The sequence below is a fragment of the Clinocottus analis genome, unplaced genomic scaffold (genome assembly GCF_023055335.1).
Source record: "Clinocottus analis isolate CAN_PGR_092001 unplaced genomic scaffold, fCliAna1.0.p SCAF_17, whole genome shotgun sequence".
Lineage (NCBI taxonomy): Eukaryota > Metazoa > Chordata > Actinopteri > Perciformes > Cottidae > Clinocottus > Clinocottus analis.
In genome coordinates this window covers 17,142,279-17,149,347 of record NW_027175898.1, presented here as the reverse complement: position 1 = coordinate 17,149,347, position 7,069 = coordinate 17,142,279, and the positions used below count along the sequence as shown (strand labels likewise).

The window sequence follows — 7,069 nt, the reverse complement described above, 5'->3', positions numbered from 1 at the left end:
TCATAAAACACATACACAGACGCCTCGCAAAGTATCTGTAAAAATACAATAATTAATTGGTGCAATAATGGATTCCAACTTTCTAACGTCAACATTATCCACTTCTCCTGTCTCTATCCATGTGAGGCTGTTCAAAACACTTTATTCATTTACTTTTTAACTATTATACAGAAAAATACCTTTTATTACTACTCACCATTTTCTGAAAGTATGTTTTTTACTCCCTGAAATATCGTTCCAGGTTAAGATTTGTTTTTTTTTAAAGATTCAGTGTGTCACATTTAGACAGAAAGGAAATATAATTGTTATATTTTTTTTAATGTACAATCGCCTGAAAATATGACTATTTTTTTGTTAGCTTATGACGATACGAGGAAGAGAAGTTTCAGTTGGTTGCCATCTGAAACCTCACCTCTAGATGGCACTAAAACCCACACACGACCTTTTTAAGTCAACAATTAAACACAACACAGCGACACCATACTAACACAGAGGTTATGATTGAATATATTATCATAAATTCAAAAGAATGTACCACTAATTTTAGAAAAACCATCAGTGGTATGAAGAACACATCACATGCATCTGTATTTATCAGAGTCTGTGTAGTGTCCGACATCATAGCACTACTTTTTGTGCTATCTTAGTCACCGTATGCACCTAAACCAGAGATGTAAACTATAAAATACTGCTTTTTAAGGATGAATACAGTGGAGCAGACTTGATTTTTGCGTTACACAGGTGCAACAACACACCTCGTCTCCAGAAAACCTGCAACAAGATGGAGAAGCAAAGCCGGGTTTTATTTCCTGTGGCGCCCGCCGAGTGCATTAATGCTGATATGAGTCAAAGCAAACATTACAGGGGAAAATCTTATCTGGTTACTTTTCAGCTCAGTTAATTGCTTTAACCCTCGGTGCACTTAATTATGACATACAGCGTCGGTACTGTTGCTATGGTTATCTGCGGTGTATTATGGGCTGAACTATCTCGGGACCCAATTTAGAAGCGGCGGTTAAACTGTTGACTTGAACTACGTTTCCCAATTATTTCTGTGCCAACGCCAACAGGACCGGCCCAAACTTTTCTTAAAGGGACAGTGTGTCACGTCTATCGGCAGAAGTGTATTGTTAACATTTTGTTTTTTAGAAAAAGCAGTTTATAACTTCAAACAGTTTGGGCACACGGGGGAGGTTTGGGTCGGTTACCTCGCCACCAGATGGCGCCGAATTGTTCACGCCTCCCGCAGCCATTTTAAGTCCCAGCATGCCCCTTTCAGACAATCTTTTGGCATAAAATACGTATTTTTTTCCATTTTTGAACCAAACGACACAGTTTTTTGACTGAAACTCCTTCCTAACAGGACAAGACTTTGTTTTATTGTGAGTTTTGGTGCAGATTTAGATTCTTTAGGTCCTAATCTTTCCGAAAAGGTGTCTTATTGACGCTCCAGGAGGCTTTTTTAAGGACTCTGGCTCATATCAAGCTGGATGTTCATAGTTACGATCAAAATATTGTTTTTTTTGCAGATATACATTTTTTTCCCCAAGACTTTGCTGAACAAATACATACAATAAACACAAGTATTGTAATTAATTTGGGGTTCTTACGACGACTCAAACACAGAGAAAAGAGGTGTGGAGCCAACATTGATTCCACAGTTTTTAACGGTTAAACGAGGCCACGACTTCTTTGTGCGTCACCAAAAACTTGCTCATTATAATGTATTTTAAATCCTCTAGATGTTCAGCCACAAATCCTCTCTTCGGGTATCCGGCACGGCTGCTATCGGACCAATCTTCCTAAAGAAAAAAAGCCAGCTCTTGAGTTCTGTTATTCTCTGTTTACAGAATGATTATAGTGGATTATTACACATGTTTGTACCATTACACCTCTTATCAGTATCCATCCACTATTTTATTTACCTTAAGGCTTCGTATCAGCAGGCTTCGTCCGGACACTGGCGTTAATTAGTGCTGCAACAAAGCGGCCATTTTTGATGCTGTGTATAAATAGCCGGGTTGCTTTATTGACCTTTTGTTCGAGCGGCTGAGGAGCCGTCACAGGAGCCAAAAACCCCCAAAAAGCAAAAAGAAGTCGTCTAAATATAGTTTTTTTATCCTCAGCTAACAGGAGATCCTGTATTTTACTGCACAGGAGGCTCAGAGGCCATCTTCTGTCTCCTGGACATGCAGCTCAGATACAAACTAAATTATTCTCTTGGATTTTGTACATGAGCCTTTTTTGGGGGCTGGAAGGGTTCGCAGCCTCGGGGTAATTACCGCCATGGTTTTGGAGATTGAGTCATTAAATATTAACAATGTGGGGAAAAGGACTGCTGGTGTTTTCTTTCACACTTTCACACTGACTTCTGGAGTGTTGTTGTTGTTTTGTGTGTAGGGCACAGGAGGTGTGTGCGTCTGCAGAGCTCACGCCACTGAGACGTCGCTGGTTTTGTCTGCCAGCAACCAGAACCTTTTATCCAACGAGCAGCCAGAGAAAACTAACACGTCCGGCTGTAAATCTTTCAATTTAGGTAAATATTTGGTCTTAAAGTGACTCCGTGAGAAGAGAGAAGCGATAAATCTTCATTTTGTCTGCATGTTTATTTACAATCTCTGGATTTCTCACCTCACACATATCACTTTGAGTTTTTAGTCGTTGGAATCGATAAATGTCAGCTCTTATCCACACATCCCAGTTTTGTATTTATTTATTCATCTTTCTGCTGGAGGGCAGATTAGTCATGCTGACATTTGAATAAATAAGTGATTATTATTTACAGAAGCAAGCAAATAGAGTGAAAGTAAACCACAAATCACTTTTTTTACAATTCCTTTTTTTTAGAGTAAATAAATGCAAAAGTTGTAGAGATCCTCTCGAACGCTACGGACAGATCCTGAAAGTCGTGTTGGATATTAGATATGAATTCAGGAATTAATTAATTTAATATTTTAGGTCGTAAACATCCCATGAAGCCAGCTTCGTGCAGAAATGTGCATCCCACGCATCCCTACATCTTTTATTTTCACATTAAAATACACTTTTTATAACATATACTTGTTTTAAGGTACTGTTACCTTGTTCAGCATAATTAGTACTGCACTTTATTTCTTCTTTTGACATTTTTTATTGTTTTTTTCTCTGTGTATTGTTGTTAAATTCCTTGCATGTGCAACGTACTCAGTAGATAAACTTTTGAGATTAAATAATCTACAGGTCTCTCCCCTGCACATCCCTCTTATTTAAATACACTTTACTTTTCACTGGTCACCTTCACTACGCTTACATTTCATCTGTTGTCTGTGCACTTTAGTTTGATTTAATTAACAGGATTACAGTAAAGTAAATAACAAATACAATTCTGTAATAAAGTAATACACCAAAACAAAATGATAATAAAACAGAAAGAAGAATATTACATATACAAACGGAATAAAAATAGAATGTGCATAAAAGTACTTAAACGTAATATAAATTGCACAAGGTGAATGAATTACAGTTAACTGCAGAATAGTAGATTTCATTGTAAAATATTTCTCTTATTATTGCACTTTATTTTAATTTAAAATAAAATAATTCTTTATTAGTCCCTCAGTAGAGAAATTACAGGATTACGGTAGCTTTGCTCACAAGTAAATAAAATGTCAAGTAATAAAGGTAAACAGTAATAAACAAAAAATAATAATAAATAAAATAAAACAGGAAGAATATTAAATAAAATGTGTATAAAAGTACTTCACATATTATATATTGCACCAAAGTTAACTGTAGAATAGTAGATGTAATTGTAAATATTTATCCTATTATTGCACTTTGTTTATCGTTAAATGTTAAATGTTAATGTTATACACAGTCCTTCTATATGAGAACTCAGTGATTCTGATGAATAAACTATTCAGATTATTACAGTTATGTATTTCTAAAGCAGCTGAGCTGCAGCCCAGTGGCAGAAACAGTGAATTAAGTCCTAATAAAGCACAATAACATGATATCTCGTCCCCGTGCGCGCTGTAGTCCCTGAGGGGTATTTTCCAGAGGTTTCCTCCGTTAATCCTGTATGTAAATCGCAGCCAATAGATGCTGTTGTTGAGTTGGGCTGGGATTAGCAGGAGGCGAATGAGTTTCAATTTTACTGGATTACAGAACAAAGAAAGGGGAAAGGGACACCCTGCTCTGTTGAAGGGGTGGAAAAAAAAAAAAAAAAAGCGAAATAAACTAAGAATAAATACACAAATTATAGACGTGCGATCGAAGTCAACAGAAGTGATGATCCGGATTACGATGTTTTAGCAAGACGGGCTCAAGCTACGTTTGTGGATGGGAATTGCGAGCGTTTTCTCGATGGATTACAACGGGGGGGAATAAACCTATTCCGGGATTGACAGCAGCAACAAGGCTCTTTAATCGCTAATTAAGGTGAGAGATTTCGCCGGGACATTTTTTTTTAAATACACGCGAGCGACCAACGTGGTTTTGCCCTCGCGGAGATAGTTGCTTTTTGTTGTTGTGTTGTGTGACTCGTACGTGTAGAAATATTACAGATTATAACCGTAATTTATGGACCTGGAACGGGTGGGTGAGGGAGGAGGAGGAGGAGGAGGAGGGGGGTGTTTGAGAGGACATGAAAGGAAAAGTGCTAAAGCTAGCTGGGAGATAGCGAATGCTAAAAGCTAGCTAGTTAAGCTAGTTAGCCTAGCGGTTTCTTACGTGAACCGTTAAGCTAACCGTTATAGTTTTGGGGGGCGCATAACGCCGCGGTGAGTAGCGGGGAGAAGGTGACCGTTAGCCGGGTCCGTTTAGAGGAGACGTCGTGTAACCTTGTGAGAGCCTATATTTATGATCCCCCCCCCCCCCTCACACACACACACACACACACACACACACACACACACACACACACACCTCCGAACAACAAAGCCAGCTAGCTAGCTAACGCCGCTAGACAGTTGTTTAACTTCAGCGTTATAACGATGTGGCTAACAGTTAAGCTAACCCAGTCCCAGCCTTGTTAAACTGCAGTAAACGACGGGCTGCTAGCTGCTTTGTCGGTCATTTACACCCCTCGGGACACCAGGCATTTCCTGTGAAGCAGACTTAAACTGTTCAGTGTGTGTGTGTGTGTGTGTGTGTGTGTCAGTGTGTGTGTGTCAGTGTGTTTTTCGAAATGTTGTTTTCTTATTTACTTTCTCTGTCTGTGCCTCAGCTGCTTGGTTGTCGCGTTAAAGTATAAAAACAAAGTGGGATAAAACTTTGTCAGCTGCGAGCTGTCTGTCGAGGAGATGTGTACACAGGCTCATTTCCTTTTGTGAGGACAGACCTGGACTTTATTTTATTGCACCCCAAGTCTCATATCCTGTAGTTTCAAGCTTCTTTTTTCTTGTCTCTTGGGTCCATCTTTTCAAAGTAACCCCCCCTCCTCTCTCGTTCTTTTCTCTCATGGGATGTGAACTTTGATGGTGGTTTTCCTGCTGCAAGAAGAACTCACCACAACTCTCTGTGCCCTAAAACACCTTTCACACAGTCAGCCATCACAAACATGGCAGTATGAAGTTAAACATACACACATACTACCTTACATTATGCCCTTTGACAGGCTCATGTCATGGAAATTAATCAACATGAGCACACGAGCAATCATTATGGCTTTATTAACTTGTAATTAACTCACTGAATTGTGTACACAAATGCTACTATATTAGAACACATACTACTTTTCTAGAGCACAACTACTACTCTGCTATACCACAAATACAACACAAATACTACTCTGCTATAGCACAAATACTACTATGCTATAGCACAAATACTACTATGCTATAACACAAATACTCGTGTACACACAGTATTGTCAGGAGGAAAATAAGGCCTATCCTCATGTCATATGTTAATGCATGGCTATTTTCAGTTTTATGAAAATTAGTAAAGGATAACTCGTGTTTTTTGCATTAGCTGCAAAAGTAGCGTACAATGCTTTCAACCAATATGTTGTAATTTGGTCAAATGTCAGCCAGAGTGGAGGATTGGTGGGCTATTGAATCATTGACTCCTTCCTGGCGTCGCATCAGTTAAAATAAAATTAAAATAAATCAGGGATGACATTCCCAAAAGCCACGGCCTGGAGCATAGTGTGCAAACAAAGGGGTTATGATGCTGTTTGCTGTTAATAAGTAGCTGTCAAACCACACCCTGACCGACTGGAAGTTGCACTTTTTGTCCCGTAAAGAAAGTAACTGCTGTCCTTTGATACTCGTGGAATTCCCACACATAATCCCACCTCGTTACACCTCCTGTGTGGACCGCGCAGGCACGCAAACACTACACTTGACTGACATCTCTGCGCACCTGTTGGTTCCACCGGCGCGGGGCCAGTTTGAAGCCAGTCGAGTCCATTAGCACGTATGTTTCCTCTCGGGCGCAAAAGGGCACGCTGACCGGACTCTGTGGCGCGGAATGACACGGCGCGGTAAACAAACACGCCGCGATTAAACACGTGCTTCACTTTTTGTTTGTTTAATCCACACGAGGAACGTACTACACGGCCTCTGCCGACACTTACCAAAGAGATTAAATGAAGGGTGTGGGGTTGTCTTCTCATCTAACGAGGTTGTGTTTACATTCCGTTTGTGTGTGTGTGTGTGTGTCCTTGTTGGCTTCGCAATAGGTGACAAAAAGACGTCCTTCCTCGTGAAGAATTGCCTCCTGTAGATCAGGAATCGTGTGAAGCCATTGGCGGGAATGTGCGTTGCGTCACCTGCACGCTCATGTGTGTCGACGTCCACATGCAAAAAGGCACCAATAACAGGGATCTGCTCTTAAAAAAACACCATTTCTAAATACTTTGACATGCAGTGAAACTGTGTTTCGGCGATGGTGACCCTGTGTGCCACCCAACAGAATGAAAGCAAGAAGTTAAAGTAGTTGTGACGTCCCCCGTTTTGAAGCATCAACTTTGGCGATTGGGCCGTCGCCATCTTGGATTTTTGCAACCACAGTGAACGGAAGTGAACATATTTGGACCGCGGTGAAGTATACGGCAACTAGCGACCTGTCAATCACCTCGTAGCCC

The 7,069-nt window shown here is 40.1% G+C and overlaps 1 protein-coding gene across 2 annotated transcripts in view; it reads left to right on the top strand.

Annotated features, from left to right (window-relative positions):
• The first annotated feature begins 4,066 nt into the window (after positions 1 to 4,066).
• Positions 4,067 to 7,069, top strand: part of gtf2ird1 (GTF2I repeat domain containing 1) — a 29,174-nt gene continuing 26,171 nt past the window's right edge. For both annotated transcript variants that reach the window (XM_068579695.1, XM_068579694.1), the window contains exon 1: positions 4,067 to 4,419. The gene's annotated coding sequence lies outside the window, so the exon portion shown is untranslated. The remainder of the gene's footprint in view (positions 4,420 to 7,069) is intronic.